The 27,733-nt window shown below is 37.6% G+C and overlaps 1 protein-coding gene across 1 annotated transcript in view; it reads left to right on the top strand.

The window, feature by feature from the left end:
- Positions 1-27,733, top strand: part of SCFD2 (sec1 family domain containing 2) — a 410,854-nt gene that overhangs the window by 108,119 nt on the left and 275,002 nt on the right. The window lies entirely within an intron of this gene.

Raw genomic sequence — 27,733 nt, 5'->3', positions numbered from 1 at the left:
CGGCGGCAGAAGCCGGCGTGACGTTGCAGCAGCCTGAGGCGCGCCGTGCGCTCTCCCGGGGAAGTTGTCCCCGGATTACGGGAGCCTGGCCGTGGCGGGCTGCACAGGGTCCCGGGAGGGGCGGTGTGGAGAATGACCTGTGCTCGCCCACAGGCTGTTTGGTGGCGGCAGCAGCAGCCTTAGCGTCTCATGCCCGTCTCTGGGGTCCGCGCTGATAGCCGCGGCTCGCGCCCGTCTCTGGAGTTCGTTTAAGTGGCGCTCTGAATCCCCTCTCCTTGCACGCCACGAAACAAAGAGGCAAGAAAAAGTCTCCTGCCTCTTCGGCAGCTGCAGACTTTTTCTCGTGCACCCTCCCGGCTAGTTGTGGTGCGCTAGACCCTTCAGGCTGTGTTCACGCAGCCAACCCCAGTCCTCTCCCTGGGATCCGACCGAAGCCCGCGCCTCAGCTCCCAGCCCCCGCCCGCCCCGTCGGGTGAGCAGACAAGCCTCTCGGGCTGGTGAGTGCTGCTCGGCGCCGAGCCTCTGTGCGGGAATCTCTCCGTTTTTCCCTCTGCGTCCCTGTTGCTGTGGGATCCGCGCTGATAGCCGCGGCTCGCGCCCGTCTCTGGAGCTCGTTTAGGCGGCGCTCTGAATCCCCTCTCCTTGCGCGCCGCGAAACAAAGAGGCAAGAAAAATTCTCTTGCCTCTTTGGCAGCTGCAGTCTTTTTCCCGGACTCCCTCCCGGCTAGCACCGAAGCCCGAGCCCCAGCTCCCAGGCCCCGCCCGCCCCGGCGGCTGAGCAGACAAGCCTCTCGGGCTGGTGAGTGCTGGTCGGCACCGCTCCTCTGTGCGGGAATCTCCGCTTTGCCCTCCGCACCAATGTGGCTGCACTCTCCTCCGTGGCTCCGAAGCTTCCCCCCTCTGCTACCCGCAGTCTCTGCCCACGAAGGGGCTTACTAGTGTGTGGAAACCTTTCCTCCTTCACAGCTCCCTCCCACTGGTGCAGGTCCCATCCCTATTCTTTTGTCTCTGTTATTTCTTTTTTCTTTTGCCCTACCCAAGTACGTGGGGATTTTCTTGCCTTTTGGGAGGTCTGACGTCTTCTGCCAGCGTTCAGTGGGTGTTCTGTAGGAGCAGTTCCACGTGTAGATGTATTTCTCATGTATCTGTGGGGAGGAAGGTGATCTCCGCGTCTTACTCTTCCGCCATCTTGCCCCTCCCTCCGAGATTATTTCTTATTTAACCAGAATATAAAATCCATCTGCTCAACCAACAAATATTTATTGAGCACCTACTAGACACCAGACACCATTCTTTGGCACTGAGGCTGCATCAGTAAACAAGTAAAACAAGGTCTCTGCTGTTGTGGAGATTACATTATATAATGAATAAAGTCAAGCAGTAAACAGTTAAATAATAAGGACTGCAGTCACCACAAAATTTGAGCATCTGTTGGGTATGAAACATTGTATTAGATGTTAAGAAGGGTTTTTAAAAGGTTAGTTTTCAATTGATAAAAGATATATATCTTAACACATGAATGGTTTCTTTTTTAGTATGCCATAAGCCCCTTTCACATGCATCCATAATATGCATATTTGTTATAACATGAGTGATAGTTACCTACATCCATCTCCCTCTGCCATAGCCACACCAATACTGACAGACCAGCATCCTAGGACTTATTTACCCATGCTTCCCCTTTACTCTGAGTTTACCTACATGATATATTAGAGGCTCACAGTGCATATTGGTTCAGTGAATGTAGTTCTTCACAGTTAGTGAGACATTTTCATCTGATTTTTATCTCAAATTGATTTTCACCAAACCCGTGTAAGTGAGGTAATTTTATGGTTGAAGCAACAGAACATGAAAGAATTTGTGACTACTTATGGTCACATGGAAAATATATATGTTTTTATGCACATATGAAAGAATCATGGATCATAGGCAAGCCAACTTTAAGAATACTACTTTGGACCTAAATTTCCCTTTTTTTGTTGTGAAACGTCATAGAGGAGGGTATAGCTGATCATGTCTAATATAAGTTGGTCTAATTTTGTCCAATATACGAATCTCACCAAAAGCTCACAATCTTTCTTTTTCCAAACCACTCCCATTTTCACCTTTCACTCTGTGAAATCATTCTGAAGTTTGTACAAGATGTTTGTACTGAAGTTATAAGATAATCGATCCTCACTACCACAACCATTGAGCTCTTGCTAAGTGCCAAGAACCACGCTTAAGTGCTTTACATGCACTGTTTTATTGAAGTCTTACAATTCTAGCAACTATTTGACAGATGAAGAACCAGAAGCTTAGAGCAGTATCAGCCTAAAGTTACATGTAGGTGGTAGAGACTAGATTCTATCCTGACTCTGCCCAACCCCGAAGACTGTGCTCTCAGCAATCATAGTACACTACTTCAAAAGGCTTATTTGAAAATATAAGCTAAATAAATGTTGTTGTCAAGCTACATATCTAGTGTAGGACATTAAGGTCTGCCTATTTATGAGACAATCATCTGTACATCAATTTACCAGAAAATATAAAGTCAGGCTCACTGATTTTTGATTTTTTGCAGAAATCAGCCTTTGTCTTTCCTTAATGAATAAACAGTATACCCTGTATTTTTTTCAAGAAGCAAGCCCCTTCAGTATATCAAATTCATTTTATTTGCCAGTTTTCGTCCATACGTCATGAATGACGAGAAATGCATATAGGAGTAGAGGGTTTAAGCTCCATAGTGCGAACTCTGAAACCTGGATGTTCAAGTATAGTGAGGTTTAATCCAAACAACAAACACAGTTTTTGAGTGCTTGCAAAAACTTTGTATTATCTTCATTTACTTCAGAAATCCCAGCCATATTTGATTGTATCATCCATAGATTCTCATTCCTGGGAAGTACTTTAGCAGTCATCTATATAAGAACCCCTGTAGGGCAAATCCTCACTATAGACAGCTTGTGTGAGTCTATTTAAGACCTAGATTTTCTTTCTGAATATTGCACACACAGACAAATTTTATTGTTAGTTTTGAGGGGTAATGTAATTGAGGCAATGGACTATTTGCCTTTTTTTTTAAAAAAACTATTTAAAATTTTATGTTGGTGTCTCTCACATACAATGCTCTTTTCTCAAACTGTACTTAATTTTGTCCTCTTTCTGTGCCTGAAATTATGTTTGGTGCTCTTTTATACAAAATTATTGAATGGTGATAGGAAGGATCTTTATTATTGAAGGACAGAGGGTGCTCAAACTCAACAGAGAGGCCAGAAGAGAGGCTCGCAGTGGCCACCCATACTAGCCACCCTTCCATTCTGGCAGCTGCGTGCTCCATCTTCTCCCTCAGCAAGACAGAATGGTAAAAAGACATGAGAAGATCCAGGACATCCTTAACAGCTAGGAGATCTCCCAAATGTCCCTCTGCGGGGGCTTCCGTTTTTCACCTGGGGGCAAATAACACACAGCAAATGTAGTTACCTAACGACTGTGTAAGGGGTGTTAAAAATAATTTTGTTGGTAATAGAGGGGTTTTTGTAGGTTGGTTGGTTTCTGGTGTTAGAGGTGTTTTAATGAGATACTTAGCCACAGTGATCTTAATATGCACATCTAATTATTTCATTGTCCTCTGTGTCTTCGCACATGCTGTTTCTTTTACTAGATCATTTTCTCTACTTATCCAGAATACCTTCCCTCATCCTTCAAGTCCAAATTAGCTGCCTTTCCACAGGTGCTTGCCATCATCTTATACGGATCACCCTGTCTTCTTATTGCCTAGTTTATTTGTATCGCCTCAGCTCTTTGAAGATAGGGATCCTGTATGTTTTGTTTACTGCTGTTTTTCCACCTGGCATGTAGTAGGTGTTCAATAAAAATTTCCTCTCAACTTATGAATTTAATGCAGTGTCATTTAGAATTCCAGTGAATGATTTTTTAAAGAATTTGATTGTTATTCTTAAAAATAGCCAATAAAAACATGAAAAACAGTAGTGTTGGTTGAAAGACTTGTCCATTTAGCCCACATTATGATACTTATCAATATATAATATCAATTATATATCAATAATGCTTATTAATATTTTTTAGTATTGTTTTTGTTTTTCTATTTACCCTTTTAATTCAATAATAATCACTACCTTTCCCATAACAATAATTACTAATAATTTGTACTGCTACAAAATAGTTTAGAAATAGATGCTGTAGTATTTTAGTGTATTAATAAATTTAGTGTATCTAATCAAGGCAGTACCACAAGCCAGTGGGAAAAGAAAGAATATTTAAATGGACAAAAGCAATTGGTGGGGGGTGGTTATTGCTGTATAAAAAGGGTAAATTAAAAACCAAAACCAAAAGAAATCTACTGTAAAATATTGGAAAGCATATGTTTTATCTGGGAATAAGGAAGAACATTCCAAACATAAAAGTCATGAAACTAATCACAAAGGGGGAAAATCACCAGATATAGAAACTATAGCTTAGTGGTTAAGAGAAAGGACTTTATTATTTTTTAAAATTTATTTATTTATTTATTTATTTATTTATTTATTTATGGCTGCTTTTGGTCTTCGTTGCTGCGCGCAGGCTTTCTCTAGTTGCGGCGAGCGGGGGCTACTCTTTGTTGTGGTGCGTGGGCTTCTCATTGTGGTGGCTTCTCTTGTTGCGGTGTGCGGGCTCTAGGCACACGGGCTTCATTAGTTGTGGCACGCGGGCTCAGTAGTTGTGGCTCACAGGCTCTAGAGTGCCGGTTCAGTAGTTGTGGCGCATGGGCTTAGTTGCTCTGTGGCATGTGGGATCCTCCCAGACTAGGGCTCAAACCCGTGTCCCCTGCATTGGCAGGTGGATTCTCAACCACTGTGCCACCAGGGAAGCCCCAAGAGAAAGGACTTTAAAATCAGATGGTCCAATCGGAATTTTGCCTTTGACCCCTACCAAGTGATCTTACGGGGAATTATTTACCTCATTAAGCCTCAGTTTCCTCATCTATAAATTGGGGGGGTTAATAATAATAGCAACCTCATTAAGCCTTTAGAATACAAAAATTTATGTAAAGTACCTGCCCTTTGCCAATAACATGAAAAATGCAAGAAATTTTAGTCATTATTATTACCTTTAAAATTTTATATAGGATGTTAGTAAATGAAAACCCCCTATAAAGGGCAAACAAAATAGGAAAAGTATTGCCATAAAGACGAAGATTGATATACATGACATGTAAAGAATTCATTCATGGATGAGAAAAACATAATCATTCAACAGGAAAAAAAATGGTAACAAAAAATGTGGCCAACCATTATACAGATGAAGAAAGAACTATGGCTAATGAGCATGTGACAAAATATTTACTTTTCCTAGTAATAAAAATAGTAAACTCAAGCTACACGGAAAAGCAATTTGCCACTTCAAACGAGCAAAGATTAACAATTGATAATCTAGTGTTGGGCAGAGCTCAATGGCATGGTCATCAAAGAACATTACTCTTGGGAGAGTGAATTTTGTCAAAGCAGTCTGGCAATGTATGCCGAGGCTCTTAAGATTTATAACTTTCCTGGTAATTTCACTTCTGGTAATTAGTCTTAAGGACACAATCAGAGATGCTGTTATGATTTACTTTGAAAGGTTTTCGTTGCAGTTTTATTTATAATAATGAAGAATTAGGAGCAACCTAAATATTCCACAGTAGAATGTTAGAATGCAGTATGTAGTCATTAAAATTCTAGTTATTGAAGAATATTTTTTAATGAGGTGAGGAAATGTTAATCATGTAATGCTAATGGAAAAAGCGTTTATTCATATGGATATGAAAATCAAAAACTGCGTATACAGTATGAATCCAGCTCTGTTAAATAACAACAACAACAACAACAAAAGGATGAAGAAAGTAAGGGAAGTTAGGTACATAGACAAAATTATAAGAAATAATGGAAAAAACACATGAAAATGATTATCGTAGTTTTCAGTGAGTAGCGGGCTTTCTGTTTATCTATCACTGCAACAGCAAATTACCCCAAAATTTAGTGGCTTTAAAGCAAGCATTTTATTATAGCTCATAATTTTGTGTGGCAGGAATTCAAGCAGAGCTCAACTGGGCAGTTCTTCAGTTCCACATGGCAGCTAGTGAGGTGACTTGGTGGTATTCAGCTGGGAAGCGGGCTGAAATAGAGGGTCCTAGATGGCAACAGTTACATGTCTGGGCCTGACGGGAGCAGCTGGGAAGATGGGCTCAGTTGCAGTGCCTACACATGACCCTTTCACATGGCAGTCTCAGGGTGCTCAGACTTCTTACCGGGAGGCTCGGGTCTCCCTGGGAAAGTGTTCCAGGGGAACTGGTAAAAGGTGCAACTGGATTGAGGGGATAAAACTGGATTTCAAAAGGGGAGGAGAAGGAAAGAATTTGTGACCATCTTTAATTTACCTCAGTTGGATTGAATGATTTTTATTTTCTTGTTTCTGTGAAGCCTATAATACAAATGTATTTCTTTTTTTGTACATTTGTAAGAGTTCTTTATATATTATGTTTATAACCTTGAATGAGATAGTTCCTATAAAGAACTTAACAGTGTGTCTGGCATAAATAATAGTCCTCTGTAAGTGCCAGCTGCCATCAGTGTTATCTTTATCCCTTTCTCATTAGAATAGAAATGTATTGGTGGGTTTATTCACAGTGGCTCATTGAAAAAGGCATTTAAAAAGACATAATTTTGCCTGGGCAAGCCAAACAAGATTTCATGAGCAGTTGATTCTTAAATTATGCTTTGAAGGATAAAAGGGAATTTACCAGTTAGGGAAGGGTGGGAAAGGCACTCAGAGTAGTAGGAGCTGTATATTCCAAGTCACAGAGTTCTGATCGTGTGTGGGTGCTGCAGGATCTTTTAGTGTGGCAGTGTTCAGATATAAGATGCACATTTGTGGAGAAAGGGCTGAGGCTTGGGGAGGAAGGATTAAATTCAAGAGAGAATCCAGAAACAGAACATACAGGTCTTAGTGACTGATTAGCTGTAACAGTTCCTTGAGAGTTATAGAAAACAAAATTTATCTGTTCACTAGTTAAAGCAGCCATTACTATCTGTTCCTGATTCAGTTTTCTTTCTTTTAATTTCAACATGAATTGCATGTGAAAAGGACAGAATTCAGAGCAAGTAATAAACTACACATGGATAAATTTCATTTCAAACCAAAAAAATAAAGAGTTGGAGAAAATGACTGGCTAAGCTGTATTTCTTGGTTTAAAAATAAAGTGATTTATATATATGTGTAATATATACACATATATATGTGTGTGTGTATATATATATATATATATATATATATATTTTTTTTTTTTTCCCCCAGAAAGTCAACAGAACTGAACATTTGTCCATCATCTCAGAGTGGTTGCTTCTGCCTGTTGGGCTTATTAGCTCCATTCTTTTGTCCCAGGGCTCTCATGCTCATGTGCCATATGGCCTCCACATCTGGTGATCAGTCCATGCTCTTTTGGGGGCAAAAAACAAAATTTCCTTTGAGGTACTACATAAATACATTTCTGTAGAATCTGCTACTGCCCATGTCTACAAATATCTGGGTCCCAAATTAAATGCATAAAGCTGAAATTATGTTACTTTTCAAAGATAACAGTAATTAAATAAGACACGATACAAATCAGGGCTTTAAACTTTTTGGCACCAGTTCTTTTCTTCCAGCTTATTACTTGCGATGATAGCCCTTTGATGTTTTGACATATCTCTGAAATCATGATCAAATATGTAACCAAAGCTAGTTCTGACTTACTGTACTGGGCAAGTCATTCGGAATCAATATTATAGATAAAAAAATGCTATTTGGAAAAGTTCTTCTAAATTTAATGAATTTAATTTGTGTCTTTTTTTTCCCTCCTTAACTGTCACTAAAGTAGTTCTCTCAATAAGTTATGAAGCCAAATAAAAACTTCAAATAAAAAAGTAAGTTCAAGATATTATTAGCAAATGTTTATCACTTAATATTTTTTAAATTTATCATAGATATCCACTGTCCCATAGATAAAACTGACAATTAAGCTTTTTGGCAACCACTTATATTGGTATGCTTTGCAGCCATTTAAAAATAATTTCTTTGATCAAAGCTGTGAGAAGAATGTTGGAGCAAACACACGTGCAATACTGTGCTGGTAACACAATCGGGGTTCTGTGTTTCAACACCAGGGTTTTTATTCTCTTCTTAACTCATTGAGTCACTGTTGCTTCTCTCACTGTTTCAGAACATGATTAAAATTTGTACCAGTTTTCCTGTGTTAAAGAAACAAAGTGGGGAAAAGGGGGAAAGACATAATCCAGATAAAATGGAGATGGTTGTATAGAAACAGATATTTCCAAAGTGTTAACTGATGTTGTGAAAAGCTGTTTTAGTAATAAGCCTAATGGGAAAACAATGTGGTCAGGAAACTCGGTGATACTGAAATTTGACTCTTTCACAGTGATGTCAGGTACCAGGAACAAGGGGACACGATGAACACAATCAGTCCCATGTGTTGCTAAACATAGGTTTTTGTTGTTTTGTTCCTCTGCTGCCTCTTCTTGTAGCCTCCCATGGTGTTGATGGGGGTCAAGGACTGGAAATGTAGCTCCGGTAGAACTGCTGGGTTCTCCCTATTCCTTAGCTCCTCATCACCATCTTCCAGCATTGTTACTCTTGTTCTGCCTTCCTCTAACTTGTCTCCTGGTGATGCTGTTTTAATCTTAACTTATTTTTCTTTCTAGTACAATAGCCTTGATTTGAAGTTCATATAAGTAATAAGTAAAAAGTAAGCAAACAATCAAGACAATCATGTTCTAAAAATTGTATGCAAAATCTGGAAAATATCTATTAGTTGGGAATTCATATCATAAAACACCACTGAAGAAGGAGTTACAGATGGGGAGGCATAAACATTCCAAACTATTGTAATATTCTTGAGAATAGATGACTACTAGCAAGGCCTTTTAATTTATAAGATTTGGATTGAGTAGGGTTTTAATTTAATTCTACAATTTTTGTTACAAGGCATGGTCTTGACAAATTTAAGATTGTGTGGGGTATTTTTTTAGTCTCAATAGACAAAGACTGCTGTGAATGGGAGTCAGGAGACCTGATTTTCAGTCTCTAAATCCTTTGCTTCTTAGTTTCTTCATCAATCAAACAGGGACATTATTTTTTAACCTCCTTTCCTTGAGGAAATGCTCTAATGATCAATATTACCTTACTTTCAAGTCTCCAAGGAGAGTTACTTGGTCTTTCTGAACCCGCTTTTCCTCAGTTGTGTAACTGAGGTGGCTTTTGGGTGGTTCTGGGCATTAGGAATAATGTATACACTGCATTAGGCACAGTGCCTGCTAGGTCACGGGTCCTCAAAAGAGAGATTTGACCACTGCAGTCGCCGCTGCTTCCCCTGCTACTACTCTGGTGCTGTTACTAGTACTACCATCACCTCCTTATTTGCCAGGACTTTATCAATACTGGTTCTTTTCCGTGATTAAAATAAGCCTCATGATATGGCTGAGATTCATTTGTACTACTTCCTGTATGGGAAGTTTTGTTTGCTTTATGGAGAGGAAAGAGAAGATAGCATTTCAAATACCCCCTAAATCTAATAATTTAGATTAGCTTTTCAAATTTTTAATTTCAGTATGCCATATTATTTTCTTAGAGACATCCCCCCTCCCCTAGACGCTCAGCAGTAGAATCAGTCAGAACTGGCTAAGTCTTTGGGACTCTTGTTCTGTATGTGAAGCCTTGCAATTGACCTCTGAATCATCAAAGATATTGACTTATGGTTAGTAAGGTGTTATTATTAACTGCTTTATTGTATCTAATGCTATAAAATTTTGCGTGTGTGTGCATATATATGATCTTTGAATAACTCAATATCCAACTATATTTCTTTTTTTTCAACTTTATTTCATATAAGAATATTCTTCACCTTTCTGATAATTTGTTAGAATATATTAGTACATAGACACACAGAAAGTACTCAGTTACTCATTTCAACAAATACTTATTGAGCGCCTACTATGTGACTAATAGTCGTGTTCCATATGGTAGGACTAGAGCAGTGAATATTACAGGGTCCCTTCTCTGATAGAACACACATTCTAGTTAAGGAAACAGACAGTAAACGAACAAACACATATATAAAGCATTTATGATAATGAGCTTATAAACTTATCAGGTTGTCTATAGCTCTCTTCCATTGATTGGTTCTCTTGTTCTACTGGCTTTAAGTAATTTGAGTGTCACTATTAGTGATAAGTGCTCTGATGAAAAATGAGTCTGGGTCATGGGAATAATAAGTAGTGTGGGTTTGGGAAGATATCATATACCATCTGGTGAAGGTTGGATGTCTCTGAAGGAGTGACCTTTGAGTGGAGAGCTGAATGAAGAGAGGGAGTGAGCCATGAGGCCATCTAGGGAAAGAGTGTTCTAGGCAGAGGCAGCAGGAAGGGCCAAAACTCTGAGGCCGATTGGGGGTCACTGCTGAGGAGTGAGTGTCAGGTAGTGGGGGATGAGCTCACAGAGGTGTGGTGAGGAAGGTGGCGGGCAGATTTTGAGGCCTTGTAGGCTCTGGTGGTAGTGATGGTGGTAGTAACCATTATTATTATCATTTGGTATTTTGATCTTAGTATGTCTTAAATTATGTTAAACACGGGGGAAAAAAACACATGGCATTATTAATTGGATGAATGAAAAAATTTTAAGAACTCTTTGAAGCAGAATTCCACTGGTACTCCTATATGCTGCATTATTTGCTTGTACATCTTCATTCTTAAATTGTCTTTTAGCTTGAACTAGCATGAAGTTTTTGTGTATGGACTCTTAAGAGTTGTGACAAAAAGACCTTTTTACAGGGCCTAAGTGAAGGCAGCTAGACTTTGCAGGTCCCACTCACTCTGGTTTGAATTTCACCCCGCTCTTTGTAACAAAAGTCAGGTCCCTTAAGAGAAGTGAATTAAGTCAGAGGTGTTTTTTCTTCTTATTCTCTTCCAAAGAAGGTTTTAGAGTTTTTGTTTTGGCACTGTGCATCTTCAAGAGAAATTTTTTTCCTATACACCTGCAACAATGAAACATAAAAGGATTGTGAACTTGAGTTCTATCGTTACTCATCATCTCTTTATGTTTATGCTAGAGACAATTATATCTAAAATCTTATATGTAGTTAGGTTGTTTTTAGACAGTAAACTTTGTAGAAAGGTAGTGCTTTTTATTCTAAACCTAGTAAATAATTCTATTATAATCGCCACTGTTAGAAACTATTGATGTGTACCATATGTGTTTACACATACTTCATTTATCATTACTACAGAAGTGTTTCAATATTTGAACAATTGGAACAGCCATACTGAATGCATTCAGGCTGAATATTTTTCTTGGCCCACTGTCTACCCGCACCTAGTTATGTGTAGATTTTTTTTTTTTTAATCAACTATATTTGCTAACAAGATAGAAAAAGTCAAAAGTGCTGGTTAAAAAATTCATTGATGTAATCACTGCAAATGAGTTAAGGTTCACTTGTAAAGCAGAATTTGAATGGTTCAATTGGTTTCCTTTTAAAAACTGCCATCATTTCAAAAGAACAAATGATCCCACATAGCAATTGTATAAAAATATCTCCTCTAAAACTCCATGTCTAATATGAACTGTTTTCTTTGTATCTTAATGAATATTAGTCATTTGTCCATAATTCCTTATCTCTTTCCCCTCCATCCCAACACACACACACACACACACACACACACACTCACTATCTTCTTAATACTTTATTGTGCTGTTCTCTGTTCATATGCAAACAGCTTTTGCTTTCTTTTCATTTGGATGCTCTCTCCAGCCTGTGCTGGGCTGTGTTGTTGGTTTGGGAAGTGAAATGGGCAAATTCTTACTGACAAGCTAATTACTTTCATCATGGTTGTGTCAACTTGGGTGCACTGAAAATACCAAGCTAAACATACTTCTCACATTTTGTATTCTTTTGACTCTTTCAAGTCCTGGTCCTTTTAAAGCTATGATACGTGGTTAACTTTACCAATTTCAGGGAGGGAAAGGAGCATTTGGTTTTGAGGGCAGGAGAATGTTTTCCCACCAGTGAATTCTACTAAGTGCTGGAATTTTTTTTTCCCAGCAGAAGGAACAGAGGTGCCATGCCTGAGTAATTTAAAATTCAGCTGGAGGAAGTTTAGCTTGGGCATATACCACCCATCCGATATTTTAAGACAACTGAAGAAGGGAAGGAAAAGTGAAGGTGAAGTAGTAACATAGAAAGTAGAAATTAGCCTCGTTAAGCCTAAAATTCAAACTCCTTAGTTGACATTATTGACCTTTCAGTTTATAGTTTAAACCAGTGGATCTCAAACGTTTTGGTCATAGGACTCCTTTACATTTTTGAACATTATTATGGACCCCAAAGAGCTTTTGTTTATATGGGTTATATCTATCGATTATCAAACATCTTAGAAATTTTTAAAAAATGATTCATTAAAAACAGTAATAAATACATTGCACGTTAATATAAATAATACATTTTTCATGAAAAATAACTGTTTTTCAAAACAAACGTTTAGTGAGAAGAGTGGTGGTGTTTTACATTTTGCAAATCTCTTTAAAATGTCTGGCTTAATAGAAGACAGCTGGGTTCTCCTATCTGCTTCTGCATTCAATCTGTTGTCATATCACATGTTACATAGCTTCTGGAAAACTTCACCATATGCTCCTGAGAGAATGAGAGTGGAAAAAAGGCAAATAATGTCTTAGTATTATTATGAAAATAATTTTGACCTTGTGGACCCCCTGAAAAGGTTCCCCAGGGTCCCCTAACCGCAGTTTGAGAACTATTGGCCTAAACAAATCTTTCCAGTCACACTCTTGTGTCAATTCCCCATGCAACCTCTTAGTATCAACACTTCAGCCTGTTCCTCTCCCCACTCCCACCCACCTGCTCCCCTAGCTGCCCACAGTTTGGAGACCAGAATCTTAAGCATTAGAGTCAAATAGTGTCTACCCAGTACAGATGTCTGTCATGGAGGGGTTCACCTCAAGATATTATGAAAATAACAAAAGAGTGAACTGAGAATGAGTGAACCCACTTTCTGAAGTTAAAACTATAGGTGAAGTCTTATCCGTGGTGATCAGGGCTAGAAGATGACTCTTTAATTTAAAAAGCAGTTCAAAAGAGAGAAACATAAAAAAGTTGCATCCACACATCAGCATTTAAAAACTTATATAAAGTATATCCATTCATTTACCAATCTTTTCATATAGTGCCAGGTCTTTTCTTTGAGTAAGGATTTCCTGATTGGAGTTCCCCATCCTCCTGTTTGCATAAACTACACTCAAAATGCATCATCTACTGTTTCCAGTTTTGTAATTTTAGAATGCGGAGTAAGATCTTAAAGTCACTTGCCAAACAGTCTAAGGGCTCTACATACACTGATCTGTCACTTCTCTGTAGTGTAGTTTCTTGAGGACAGAGACTGTATCTTGTCATCTTGTTCCTAGTCTTAACACAGTGCCCAACAAGCATAGATAATCCCTGAAAGCTTATTAGTTGAGTCCATAGTGAGGACATACATCTGTGAATGAATGAAGCAGAGGGTATGTAATGAAATTACGTTCATTATAAATTATTTCCCCCTCCAGTATTAGCAGTGGTTTAACACTGAGTGTACTAAGTCTGGAGATTTCCCTCAGATCCCGGCAAACTGAGAGGTTTGGTCACGCTAACCACCCTAAATCTGTGCACAGGAGCAGTGAATTCAAATTAGGGTTTGTTAGGAATTCAAATACTGGATCCATTACCATGGCCAATTTGAATTGCCTCCATAGAACACATTCTAGGAACCTCTTTTTAAGAGCCCTTTAGTTGCCTAAGGCAGGCAGTCTCTCAAAGGGCCAAGCTTCTGGGCTTAGTCTGTTCTGTTGGAATCTTCTTTTTTTTTTGCCAAAAATCACAGAAACATTACCCACTCAATTCATCATTTAACTCAAGATACACTTTTATATGTATATAAAAGTGTATGTATGTATACATACATATATGTATGTATATATGTATATAAAGTATACTCATACTTTACTAAAATTTAAAACTTTTGATTTTGAGAATAGATTTATATGTCTCTGATATTTAATTTATAAGACTTTTCCAGTTCTTCCTGTGCTTCATTCTGAAAATGTGTACCCTCCTTTTGGAACTCTGTCAAGTAGATATGACTTTGATTGGGAGAAGAGGCCACTGCCCTTGCCCTGCTAGCCATGGTGCAGCATGGAACATGTGGCTGGGAGTCAGAAGCCTGGGTTTGCACACTGGCTCTGCCACAAATCCAGGTTTGGGGACCTTGCACAGGTGACCTAACTTCTCTGGGCCATGCTTTCCTTTTCTATAAAATGGGGGCAATTATAATAGCAATGTCACAGATTGTTCTGATTATTAAGAGAAATAACTTGCAGGAAAGTATATGACATATAATGAATTATTCAATAAACATTTGTAGAGCCATTGCTGATAATATCCACAGTACCCAGCTGTTACTTCACGGATAAACTAGCTTATTGTTTCCAATGTCAAGTTTTAATTTTAGAACATAATAGATGTAAAAAGTGATTATTTCCTGAAATAACTACTTACCGCTTTCTATTATTGACTTTTCAAACTACTCAGCCACATTTTTGTTGGTCCATGACCCAGGTACTTACATTATTTAAGTTTAGCCTTTTTGGAAATTAAGGATTATTAGTTTTGTCAACACAGCAATTTGAAAAATGTGAAATATGAACATTTTTTTTTAAATCCTTCCCACCTCCCTTCATACTTTTTTATTTTCTTTTTTAGCAAAAAATGTATTATTAAGTTCCAAGTTTTGCCAGGTTCAGGGCTAGGCACTAGACACACATGGGTTAACACTGGTTCCTGCCTTTTTGGAACTTCCAAACATTTATGTCCTTTATTTTATCTATCAGAAGTTTTCTGGATATTTTCAGCTAGTTTCAAAAACTGAAAGGATTGCGAAGAGAACAGATTAAGAACCAATGAATTAAAGGTATTTAAAGGCAAAAGATGTGGAAAGAGCAAGTCTTAGAATCCTAGAACCTGGATTCATGTACTTTTCACCACTTTCTAGCTATGTGATTCTGGACAAGTTGCTTTAACTTCCCTGAAACTGTTAATAAATAACTGTTTTTAACTTGTTGTTTGATTTGTACCAATTACTAACTTTCTGTACATGTTTCAATAGCCTTTTTTTTTGGTCCTATAATTATCCATAAGATTAATCACATCAGAGTCAGGGTTTCAAGTTTTTGTTTGTTTTTTGTTTTAAACCTCCATTCTCAAGAGTTCTTTGTGAGTGTGTTTGTATGTGTGCATGTGTGTACTCTATATATTATAATTATTTTTTAAATATCATTTTATTCTTGTTTTATGGATACAGTATCTTCTCTCTGCATGCCTTTTCCACATTGCCTTTTTTTCCCCTAAGTTGTTTTTTCCTCCATCTTCTATGTTAAAAGCTTTCCTCGGATGTTGGATAATCCCTAGTAGTAAAGATTAAGAATAGATGTCTAAAAAGCTTATTGGACATGCTGAACCTATGGTAGGCTTGCAAATTTGAGGTTTACTATAGGTGATCAAGTGAGTTGTTTGTTGATAAACCATCAGAATCAGTATTAGGTCTTTTCTCTTGTGTTAGAAGTATTCCCCCAAAGGGTACCCTTCCAATTTCCTGCATGGAGTGGAAATGGTCTAGGTATATCTTCTGAGAGCCACATAGAAGAAAGGGTGGTGTCTTAGTCCATTCAGGCTGCTATAACAAAATGCCACAGACTGGGTAGCTCATAAACAACAGAAATTTATTTTTCACAGTTTTGGAGGCTGAGAAAGTCTAAGATCAGGGTGTCAGCATGGTTACCTTTTGGTGAAGGCTGTGTTCTTGGTTTATAACCAGCATCTTCTTGCTATGTCTTCATGTGGTGGAAGGGACTAGGGATCTCTCTGGAGCACTAATCCCATTCATGAGGGCTGCACCCTCATGACTTAAACACCTCCCAAAGGTCCCACCTCCTAATACCATCATCTTTGGAGGTTAGGATTTCAACATATGAATTATGGGGAACACAGACATTCAGATCGTAGCAGGTGGATAGTGTCAGCGTCCACCTTTTGGTGTACAATCAATTAATTCCCAAGTCTTTGCCAGCCAATCCCTAGACCAAAACCCTCTGTTTTACTCTCTCCAGAGAATAACCCTCCTGTCTGCTACCAGGGTAAGGGAGATGTGGAGTGTTGGAGTGGACTCAAACAGTTTCATCCCACCTATTATTAATGTATCCCAGTTCCCTCCCAACTTCTGAAGAACCTCTTGCTGCCATTTGCTGAGCCTTTTGTGGATTCTGCAGTGTAAGTAGGTTTGCTTCTTAGCTTTTCCACCAGTTAGGGCCTGGCTTTTTTGGTTCTCCTAAATCCTTTAACACTTATGCATTGACTTTCAAGCTTCCAAAATTTTGTTGCTGTTATTTCATCTCTAGTTTTCTTTGTATATGTGGGTTTTTGTATTAAAAAAAAAAAGAACAACTTTTTTTTTCTGTTATCTTTCTTGGGTAATTTTAGGGCTTTGGGAGGTAGCATATTTAGATATATGTTTAATCTGCCATCTTAACCCTGAATTCCTTTGATCTTTCTAAAGTTGAAAATCTTGCTTACAGATCTTCAGTTATGCTCCCTGATCTCACTAGAGTCAAACTAAAGGGAATGTTTGACCATACTTTTCTCTTTTTAAGATCTGTGTTCCTGTTATTTATAAATGATGATATCAGCTATATTTTCTAGCAAATGCTCATACTTTACTAAAATTTAAAACTTTGGATTTTAAGAATAGATTTATATGTCTCTGATGAATTATCAGAGGAAATTTAAATATGTTCAGAGATGAATAACTGAGGCGAATTCATTGAGAGAGAGTGTGTGTGAGAGAGAGAAAGAGTGTGTGTGTGTTTTGAGATTTAGTCTATTAGAAGCTACACATGCCCTAATACAGATTAAATGTATGCCCTTAAGACAGAATATATTTTTATCTACATTTATCCTTCAACAGTAAATATGTAGTCAGGATTTGATGTGAACACATTTTGCTGCATCCAGAGACTCTGTACTTCATGGAGCGAAACTTCTTCCAGTTGTTAGAAGAGTGCTTATCCCAGCTCCTGGTTTTCCAAACTGGAGACCCCAATCTTTTTTCCAGAAACAGATTTTTTGCTTTCACCTTAAGCAGAGAAAAAACTCTGTTATTAGTCACAGAGACAGTGCTTGTATTTGCTTTCAAATCTGATTATACCAGGACACTAGTAATTTTTTCATTTGCAATCCACTTTAAATCTCAGTTTAAAGTTTTCAGAGATTCACATTCGTAATACTACTTACATCCTCAGTGAGGTTTTGTTGAGGGTGAGTTTGCAGGTAGAGGGGTGGAAAGAGGATCAGGAGTAGTTGCTAGGTAGGAATTGAGGTGAGCCTCTATTATAATGACTCTAGGGTTGACTCTAGTTTTGTATATCCTAGTTTAAAGAGTTCAAGTGCAGAATAGTCACCTACCCATAGAAAGAAATATTATATGACTACAAGCTTTATTTCTGATTTTGGCCAACAGTCTCAGTGCAATGGACTGAATTGTGTCCCCCTCAAAATTCATATGTTGAAGCCCCTTAACGCCCAATGTGATGGTATTTGGAGATGCAGCCTTTGGAAGGGAATTATGTTTAGATGAGGTCATGAGGGTGGGACCCTCAGGATGGAATTAGTGCCCTTACAAGAAGAGACACCAGAGAGCTTGCTGTCCTTCTATCTGCCATGTGAGGACAGAAAAGACCGTGTCTACAATTCAGAAAGTGAGCCCTCACCAAAACCCAACCATGCTGACACTCTGATCTTTTTGACTTCTAGCCTTGCTTAAGCAATCCAGTCTATGGTATTTTGTATGGCAGCCTAAGCTGATAATACACTTGGAAACTCATTGGTCAAATGGGAGACAGCCTGATTTCAACCCATCCGTACTCTGGAAATATAACTGAGGGTATTTTCTCATACCAACTGATTCTCCAGTCTCCACACACCAACTGGGTGTACAATAACTCAATTCAATTTTGGTACTATCTACCTGGAGTTAGCATCAGATCCCCCAAGTTAAAGGGGCTCAGTCCCACAAGACTGCCCCTACCTCAGATTCCAGTTGTAAGTTCCAGGCCACTCATATTTCTGACTGACTAGCTATAAATGGTATAAAAGGTATAAACCATCTCAATTTCAATAATTTGCTAGAATGGCTTATAGAACTCAGGAAAACACTAACTTTTTTGCATTTACCAGTTTATTACAAAGGATACAACTCAGGAATAGCCAAGTGGAAGAGATGAATAGGGCAGAGTATGAGGGGTGGAGGGGATATGGAGCTTCCATACCTTCTTCATTGCACCACCCTCCCAGCAAGTTAATTAACGTGTTCACCAATCCAGAAGCCCATCAGATGTCTTTGTTTTTAGGGAGCTCAATCTCTAGCCCCCTCCCTATGGGAATGTGGGTGGGGCAGAAAGTTCTAACCAGTAATCACTTGGTCTTTCTAGTAACCAGCTCCATCCTGAAGCTCTCTAGGGGCCCTACACCAAGTCACTGCATTAGTATAAGCTCAGGTGTGATCATCAAAGGGGCTTGTTGTGAATAACAAAAGACACTCTTGTCACTCAGGGTTTTAGGACCTCTGTGCCAGGAACCTGAGACAAAGATGATATATATATACACACATACATACACACACATATATAATACAAAGACTATACATATATATACTTTTATTTATTTTTTGAGGCTATTAAGTGTTGCTTTATTTATTTTTATTGAGGTGTAGTTGATGTATAATGTTATACAAGTTTCACTATGTACAACATAGTGATTCACAGTTTTTAAACCAAATATGTTTTTTGTTATACTACAACCCAAAGCCCATACCCTGTTTGTTTGTGGGTCAGCTCCTCAATCATTCATCAGGTTTGTAAAGAAGGAAGAAAGCAAGAAAGTAAGTAAACACTTCTGTGGTTTGTCTGGGTGCTTTTTGACTAGGTAAGAGAGAAATGTCTTAAATAATATGGAAAATATATTATTGTTAGAAAATGCCACCACCTTCTCTGTCACAAATGCCAACATTTGGAGATGAAATGGTTCTTGCCTTTGGAGAACTGAGTGTTTATATCAGCTTTGCTACAGAACAGAAGAACCTTGCTCCTGTATCCTACTTAAAACAACTTTGGCAATGATATTTTGGCTGGTGAGAAACTAATTAGAAGATGAGACAATTTTACATACTCTTTAAATGACCCAGAGTTTCAAACAGATGTTTCAGGGAAATGCAAACCTGGTGCTCTTCCATTAGCCAATTACCTTGTTGCAACTGTCACAGGCTCTTTTGTACAATAATTATGAAGAATTATGTCCCAGCTGGCAACAGAAGTATACATTGCTTAGCTCAATTTGAAGGAAGTTTGGTGGTAATTAGAGACCCAGTTTTTCTGTTAAGCCTTGAAAAAGGAAACTATCACAATTGAGAAGACCTTGATGAAAGGCAAAGGGGCAGACCACATTCTCCAAGAAGCATACACAGTAGAGTCTTGTAGGATCATGTACAAACACACAACACACACACACACACACAATCAGAAAATCTCTAACTCCAAAACAACTTAAACAGAAGTGGAGAAGTAGAGAAAAGAGTAAGGAATAAACTATAACATAACTTGAAGCACTGAAATTTAAATTTCATAGCATTTAAACATAATTGCATGAATTCTTGCTGGCTTCTCTTGATGTCTCAACAATTTTTTTAGGATCTCTTTTTGTACCTTTAAAAATATTAGCTTATATATCTATAAAGGAATAGTTTTAATATTGAATTTTTCAGTAGAATTATTAGATTGGGGGGGAAAAATCCTTGTTTGAATCTATAATACCTCACTCTCTTAAAACAAGCAAGCAAACAAACCTTTGAGTTGAAATTAAAGACAAAGATAAGCATAAACACTTGTTAAGACTGTATAAGGCTTGATTCTTTTAAGGTCAAATAATTAGTTATTGTTTTGCTTAGTGACCTTAAGACTTTTGCATATTAAATAAAAGTTCCAGTCACTCAAATATGCAGAAAGCCATATGGATTATCATTATGTGTGATAAAAAAAAAATTCCATTATGTATCTATAGGTTTTATTCTTGGGACCTGGCAAAGAATTTGCTTTTTTCCTCTACAAACTCCCAAAGCATAGTAAGTCATTGGAAGCCAAGCATTCAGTACAAACAGTTTCAGTTTCCATATTTCCTAGCAGGCCAGCCAAAAGCTATCCTAGGAAAATGCAAAGAAAAAGTTTATTTCTGGAAAATACAAATATGTTCTTGTACTTGTAAATATTTTCCTACCCCATATTTTTGAAATTAACATCAATTAGCATGGGTCACATTGACTTGTGTTTATAAACCAGCTCTGCATTTCATTTTAGACAAAGATGAAATATTCATTCTATTTTTTTTTTTTACCATCTCCCAATGTGATAATATATTTACAATAAAGAACATCTGGATATTTGCAATTGGAGAAGTCTTCATGCTTTTGAAATATAACATTTAATAAATAGTTCTCCTTCCACTGCTAAGTAACAATCAGCATGTCTCAGATACTTGGGTGGGTTTTTTTGTAAAAAGCATTTGCTTTTTTGTATTATTTAAGACATCTTAATATTGTAGGTAGGTGGTGAAAAAGAAAGTTGGACATCAGGAGAAAAAAAAATCTAAAATTTTGTAATAAATTAGGATAATTATGGCAACATGGTTACATCTTAATGAAGAATAATGGTTCTTTTTCCTCCCTTGGTCAGGCCAAGCGTTGCAAGTATATGCGTGATGTTACAATACTGCCCCCTACTGTAAGACTTTACTGGGCCCTTTCAAAGGAACATCAAGAAAAAAATAGGAGAAACTAACTGATGACTGGGGCAAGTAGATCTTATTACATTTGGCATTTTAAAAGCATATTCTGATGAATGGTTCAGGCCCCTTAAATGCAGAAATCTAGAATAATAGTACAATATATACTTTTGTTTCTCAGTTTGTTTTCTTTTGAATTAATGTCTTTGCTGCTCTGTTCCTTTGAGGTAAACAGAGGAAACTTTCCTCCCCTGACATACTTCGAGATGATGGATCTTACTAGGGGTTTTGTGAATGTGTTTTTGTTTTAATTAGTGTTGGTTTCAAGGAATTTTGCATCTTTGAAAAAAGCACACAGGGTATCTTTGAGGCTGGATAAAGAATGATGCTTTTGTCTATCTTCAGTGTGGCTTTGGTATTTTTAATAACAGGAATGAGTCTTGGGGTAAAGTATATCAACTCAACCAATCATATCTTGGAGTTTATCCAGTCTTAAATCTAACTGTCTGTAAACAACTTTGTATTCTTTTACATTGAGTAAAGCTACAAATTCATGTGAACAAGCCTTTGGCATGAATATGATTTAGGCTGCCTTTTTTGTTTTGTTTTTCGAAAAGTTGAAAAATTTTTCATTTTTTATGGGTACTGCTTTAAAAAAATGATTCTGATGACATTTCTTTTGCCAATGCACATTTTCTGACATTAAAAAACAAATCAAAAGCCACTTATCATATGAATCATTGTTAAAGTCAGCAGTAATCCACTGTGTAAAATCTCTCTGTAAAGGCGCAGAGGCTGGGGGCTTAAACCTGGAGCACATTAAATTAGTTCCAGTCTCTCGCGAACGGGCTTCGCCTGGCTTGCTTAGGCAGGCAAAACGGAAACAGGCAGTTTATAACGTGAAGTCTGCTTTAAAAACCATGGGGTTCATTGGAGGAAGATTTATATCCCCCACTTATATAAACATTACAAATATGGACTGCAAGTAGGAGGGAAACCTTTATCGAAATCTCTTGAAGAGCTTTTTCATTGTGAGTAAAATGGACAGCTTGCACTGTTGTTTGAAGATATGCCAGCAGTTCGACAATCATCTTTTTCACTGCTTCGCCCGATTAAAATGTAGCATTGTGAAGACTAACCAGGCCACCTACTTTTAATTTATTTTCTTGATGAGACTGTGTTGGCATCAAAAGTGGAGCCAAAAAACTCTGTGCCAAAGGAGAAAATTGTCATTTCAAGATTTAAAAAAAAAAAAAAAAAAAAAAAAGACAACATAATTATATAAAGACTTGGGGAAAGGGGAATCTGGATGTCAGTTTATATCACCTCCTAATTTAAAATGATTTTTATATATAAACACTATCCTAGATTTCATGTTGTCTTTAGGGTTGTAATAGAACACAGATGAGGCTTGAAATATTTGATCCAATAAAATGAGAAAGGCTGCAAGGAAAGATTACCAGTTGAGATTAGAGTGGCTATTTATTTCACTTTTCACATACGGTGATTTTAAGTCCATGAGCTAAATTTCTGTTTTCTTCTCATTTGTTTTTATCTTATTTTTAATATCTTGAAAATTTCCATAGAAATGTACTTTCCTCTGCCCCAAACATGTCTAATAGGGCCCTAAGACAAAATTATCTTTTTTTCTTTAGGCTTGTTAGCAGTAGCTACTATTTGGTGGACTTCAGCCACAATCCAGGTAGTACTGTATCAGTTTTTCTTAGGATTTCTTCATTCTGTCTGAAAGATAGCACATCTGGTTTTAGCATTGTTAGCTGATTCCAAATGTAAGGTTATTCTTACACCTTAAAAATCTTAAAAGCTTAAACCTAAAATCTAAACCTAAAATGTGAAACCATAAACCTAAAAATCTAAAAACCTTAAAAATCAGGGCTGACTGTAAGAAGCGACATGGTGAAAGCATTTGAAGGACATAACATGAAACCAGAACCTGCAGGAGTGTGGGGTTAACATCTCAGGAGCTCAACCCAGAAGGGCCAGCTTGGCTATTTGCCCACCAGGCCTGTAGGCTGTGACTGCCATTGGAAGTAAAGGCAGATTTCTGAAAGGGAAGGACAGTCATTTGACTTCCAGGTGTGCAGAAGTGGGAGATATAATTAGATTCAATGTGAAAAAAAAAAAGAAAAAGGTACCATCAAGGCTCTTTGGCCAATAACATAATAATAGTGATAATAGTAATCATTTTAGTGAGTCTCATTTGTTAAGCTCTGATTATATGCCATGTACCATGCTAAATGCTTTACGTATATCATTATTTTTCATCTTTGCAACAACTCAGTTTCTTAAGTGAGGAACCCAGGGTACAGAGGCTTAGGTCACACCATTGGTAGTGGCAGAGCTGGTCACTGCAACCAGAAATTCTGACTCCAGAGCCATGCTTCTAGCTTGCTTAACCACTACATGATACACGTTGATTTTTCCTGTTTCGGCAGACACGTGGGGTTTCCATATCACATCACTAACTTGTAATCCTGTTAATGCCAAACACTGCCCAGACTTTTTATCAGCAGCTCTATCTGTCCCTACAGCCATGATACTCAGATGAGTGGCCCTGAGTGTGATAATGAACTGTTTTGTGTTGTGAGCTGGAATGGAGGCAGGAGGGCTACAGGATGACTGTGCCAGAGGTTGTCAGGTAGTGATGAAAAGAATTCTCTGTTACTCTGTACAGAAGGACTAAGATAAAGGATGACGCTTGTTAATCTGCAGCTAGTCTGTGATCTGTCCTTCCAAACAATTAAGTTATCCTAAATCCGTAATATCTACCAGTGAGAGTTAGAATTTTACTAGAGGAAGACCTCTAGTTTCAAAGATAAGTTGACCTAATCTTGAAGGCAGCAGAGTTATTAATCATTGTTCTTTGAGGAATTTGATTTATATTCACCTGTAACATGAAGAACAGAATGTGTATACTATTAAAATGGATTTTCATAATGAATAGCAGTCAGTCTTCAAAAGTAAGGCACAAATACATCACCAGCAATAACATATGATTTTAGGCTCTAAAGAGGTTGTGATAGATAATAGTGAATTTCTTCTTTACGTAATTGGACAAGCCCCCTGCCCCCCCCCCAAAAAAGGAAATCCCAAAGGTTAGAAGGTAACAGAGTGGTAGTAGTGGTGAGAGGAGGATGAGGAGGAAAAGAAGAAAACTCTACTCTCCTTAGCATGTAGACCTGTGAGATGAGGTGTATGGTCTAGAGTGGGTGGAAGAAGAAACAAAGATGTAACTATTCTATTTATAGTATTTAAAATGAAGGAGGTAGTCAGTAGAGAATCCAGAGTTGTGATAGAAATGGATGATATCTATATGTGTGTGGTTATATGTTGGGGAATGGGGTAGGGATGCAAGTGAGCTAAATTCTAGTCTCTCACAGTAGGAAGTCAATAGTAACATAAGAAAAAAGTGATTTGTAAAAAAATTGGTGCGGCCATTATGTAAAACAGTGTGGAGGTTTCTAAAAAAAATAAAAATAGAGTCGCCATATGACCCAGCAATCCCACTCCTGGGCATATATCCGGAGAAAACTATAATTCGAAAAGATACATGCACCCTAATGTTCATTGCAGCACTGTTTACAATAGTCAAGACATGGAAGCAACCTAAATGTCCATCGACAGATGAATGGATAAAAAAGATGTGGTACATATATACAGTGGAATATTACTCAGCTATAAAAAAGAACAAAACAATGCCATTTGCAGCAACATGGATGGACCTAGAGATTATCATACTAAGTGAAGTAAGTCAGAAGGAGAAAGACAAACACCGTATGATGTCACTTATATGCAGAATCTAAACTATGACACATGAACTTTTCTACGAAACAGAAACAGACTAACAGACATAGAGAACAGACTTGTGGTTGTCAAGGGGGAGGGGGAGGGGGGAGGGATGGATTGGGAGTTTGGGATTAGCAGATGCAAACTATTATATATGTATAACTGAATCACTTTGCTGTACACCAGAAAGAACACAACATTGTAAATCAACTATACTTCAATAAAATCAATTTACAAAAAATAAAATAAAATGAAGGAGGTAATCAGTAGAGAAGCCAGAGTTGTGATAGAAATGGATGATATCTATATGTGTGTGGTTATATTTTGGGGAATGGGGTAGGGATGCAGATGAGCTAAATTCTAGTCTCTCACAGTAGGAAATCAATAGTAATGTAAGAAAAAGGTGATTTATAAAAGAAGTAGTATAACTATAACACATTATTTAATGACTTGATGGTGATCTCTAGAGAAACCAAAACCAAAAATCAACCAAAAGTGGTTTTCTCTGAGGCGTAGGAGTGGGCTTGGGAAGAGGTGAACAGGAGGCTGTTGCTGTCCAATACGACCCCTTTAACTATTAGAATCAAATCTTATGAACCATATTCATGTTTTACTTTGATAAGAATAATGTTTTAAAAATAACTTTGATTAAAAACAAAAGAACACTCAAGGTTCTATTTTAAAAAAAGAGAGAGAACAAAATATCCCCTCATGCACTCCATTATACTTTCCTTTTCCCCCTTAAGCAGGGATCTGAAAAATTAAGTAACTACTCTTAGTTTTGTTTAGTCTCAGAAGTTCCCTTTGTTGGTAAGGTGAAGTTTCCAGAAAAGACAATTTTTCATAATCTGGTTAATTAGGCCAACATTTTTGATGACTAAATAAACCTGACCAATGACCTGTGGACCATTTTGATTAATTTTCAATTCCAAATTACTGAGACCCATAGATTTAAGTGATGGATGTAGTGACAAGATGCCTCAAGGACTTTCTTAGATTATCTTTGCCTTTTCGTTACTGTTACCGGAATATACTTGTACTCTGGAGGTCTGCTTCTCTGTAACAGATAATCACAGCAACCTTGACTGTCTGAAATCTTAAAGCTGGTTAACCACTTACGAAATCCTGTTATGCTCTCTTTGGAGGTGGTTGATAATCCTGGCTCATTACTTACCTTTTAATACCAGTATTTGTCTTAGTTTTCTGCACAGACCATTTTTGCTCATTTCTTACATCGTCATTCTTAGATAGACTTTTTTGGTCATTATATATTGTTCCTAAAAACCTTTTTTGGCTGAACCGATTTGACCTTAGACTTATCTTTTAGTTCTCAGGAAATTTAGTCGTTTCCCAGTTTAACAATCTGACAAGTTAGATGTTATTTATGCTTATAGGGTTTTTTAAAAGGAGATGGTTTTCAGTATATGTAAATATATATATTTGCATTTCCTGAGTATGTAGTCTTAGGCTTACTAATTTCTTTTGTGCCATTAACTGTGAATAGAAAATCAAGCTTTCTCCATTTATCAACCTCAAAAATTCATGTAAGATGCTGTTGTTTTATAATATTTTTTAAATGTGCTATCCTAATGAAAGATTCACGTTTGCTATGTGGCAACACCACTTCTCTGTAGAGCACTTTTACATCCCTTATCCCATTTAGTCATCACAACAACCCTGTGAGGAAGGCAGGGGAGGAGTCATCATCCCCATTTCATAGACAAGGGTGAGTGATTTGCAAGCAGTCACACGGTTAGTGGTCTAGTGGTCAGAAGAACAACTCAGTGCTCTGACCTTGACTTCACGGTTCTCTGCAGCAGGATTTAAATCTAAGGTTTTTGCTTAAAAGCAGTAAGGGAGTGTGATCCGCCCTCGCTCTGGACCTCATTTTCTCCTTCTCCTGCTTCTTGCTTTTCTTTCCATTTGACTTGTTATAAGCCTGAGGGAGAGCCAACAAGACTTATTGTATCTTGGGGGATGGAGAAATCACTCACTTTATTTTGGAAATTTTGATTAAAAATAATTTTTTATAATCTCTGAAAAAAAAATAATAAGGGAGTGTGTTGGATTCAGCGCCCAGGTAGGTGATGTAAACAAGGTGGAAGACAATAGGGAGCTGTGGGAACAGTAGTGACCCTAAGAGGAGATGCCCAGCCTCAAGGGGACGGTGACTCTTTAGAGTCTCCTTTTATTCAGCAGTTGAGCCTCAGTGTTGCTTGAACTTGCAGATTTTTAAGAGAAGTTGGAAGTTTGAATATTTTATGGGAAATTTCCTAATTTTCAAATACCCTTTTTGCTAAAAAAAAATTTGATTCCGAGGGCCTGCAGCTTGGGACCCCTGACATAAATATTACTGTTCCTTTGTATAGGCACTTAGGAGCAGCCAGGGCTGAGGCAACCCCTGGGGCTGAGCTCATCTTTCCCTGTTCCAGGGGTGGTCTCTACTGGAAAGAGACCATGAAAGGGGTGCTCTTAGGACGGGAAAGGTTGCAGACAGTGGATGGGGAACCTTGTGGCATCTAGGAAACCCTTTTCTAATTTATGTTTTTTGATTTTCCTATAGAAAACCCTTTTTGGGTTTACAAAGTGTTGTCTCTGTTGCTTTCTATGATACTGCCTTACCTATTTCTGTTGAGAAGCCAAATAAATAATCATGGTCATGTTTGACGTATGTAGGAAAAAATAATTTATGAATATTTTCAAACTTGATTTTTCTGCAAGCAAATATTGCTCAACTTTTACATTTACTATTGTTCTAGATCTAAAGCAAAGTAAATGCAAACCTTATATTTTTTGGTTATCAGTATAGTTTTTTGTGATAACATATTTTGGTTCTTAAATAATTTTGTATATCTTAATTTCTGTAATGTCAGGAACCTTTCTGTAGCAATTCTGGTTTTAAAAATACTTACAGCAACTCTCTGGTTTCAACTTCTGGAAGAGTTCACAGATATAACCTACTATAGTTTATTGGATTGGAAACTATTCATATTT

This window comes from Eubalaena glacialis, chromosome 5 (genome assembly GCF_028564815.1).
Source record: "Eubalaena glacialis isolate mEubGla1 chromosome 5, mEubGla1.1.hap2.+ XY, whole genome shotgun sequence".
NCBI classification, from domain to species: Eukaryota; Metazoa; Chordata; class Mammalia; order Artiodactyla; family Balaenidae; genus Eubalaena; species Eubalaena glacialis.
The sequence above is the reverse complement of the archived record's forward strand: the minus strand, read 5'-3'. Positions and strand labels throughout refer to the sequence as shown.